Raw genomic sequence first — 1,172 nt, forward strand, 5'->3', positions numbered from 1 at the left:
ACAGGGAGGAGGTGGACAAAGGGGGAGGTGGACACAGGGAGGAGGTGGACACCTGCAAGCTGAAGGGGGAGATCTTAGAAGAAATAACCCCAACACTCCCTTGAGCTTTGATTTCTGCCTCCCACAATTGGGTGGCAATAAATTTCCAGTGCTTAAGTCAGGCAGTCTCTGCTTGTTATGGCTACCTTGAAAGCTAATAAAAGGTTTCAAAAGGCAGCTTTGAGAAAGAATGGGAGAGTTAGGAAAAGTGCCATTTATCATCTCTAGAGGAGTAGATGGACGTGTCACCAGTGGCACCGTGGCTGTAGCAAGGGAAGGAGCTGACTTGGGGAGTTCCAGGAGGTGGGTGATGGCAGCGACCCAGGCCTGGACCTGCCCCAGCACGGAAGTGTCCTGGGGGCTGTGGGAAGCCGAAGACCAAGGTGGCATCCTGGCCTGCGTGGGGCAAGATATTGAACATACGAAAGGTGCAGGAGGTGGTGGACAAAGTCACCAATGTGGTTATGAATTATTCAGAGATTGGGTCTAAGGTTTGAGAAGCAATGAATGATGATCTTTGGGGACCTTCTGGGCAACTCATGGGAGAGACTGCCAAGGCTACATTTATGTATGAACAATTCCCAGAACTTATGAACATGCTGTGGTCCCCAATGTTAAAAGGTAATAAGAAGAACTGGAGAAGAGTTTATAAGCCTTTGCTGCTCCTAGCTTACCTCATGAGAAATGGATCAGAGCTTGTTGTTACAAGTGCCAGAGAACACATTTATGATTTGCGATCCCTGGAAAATGACCACTTTGTAGATGAACACTTAGGATCAAGGTATAAATATTCACCAAAAGGTGAAGGAATTGGTTGAATTTGCTCAGGATGATGACAGGCTCCATGAAGAGCAGAAAAAACCAAAGAAAAACAAAGACAAATATGTTGGAGTTTCCTCTGACAGTGTTGGAGGCTTCAGATACAGTGAAAGATGATCCTGAGCCCAAATCAAAATGGGATGAGGAGTGGGATTAAAAACAAGAGTGCTGGGGGCTGGTGAGATGGCTCATTGGTCTAAAGCACCTACTTAGAACAAGCTTAACAAAGCACAGAGACCGCGGTTCAATCCCCCAGCACCACATGCCAGCCAGCCCTGCCCCCTGGTGGGCTGAGCTGGCCACACACACACACA

The 1,172-nt window shown here is 47.9% G+C and overlaps 1 pseudogene; it reads left to right on the forward strand.

Moving 5' to 3' along the window:
* Positions 1-488: 488 nt before the first annotated feature.
* LOC101585320 overlaps positions 489-1,172 on the forward strand; it is a 2,104-nt pseudogene continuing 1,420 nt past the window's right edge.

This window comes from Octodon degus, unplaced genomic scaffold (assembly GCF_000260255.1).
Source record: "Octodon degus isolate 3935 unplaced genomic scaffold, OctDeg1.0 scaffold00047, whole genome shotgun sequence".
NCBI classification, from domain to species: domain Eukaryota; kingdom Metazoa; phylum Chordata; class Mammalia; order Rodentia; family Octodontidae; genus Octodon; species Octodon degus.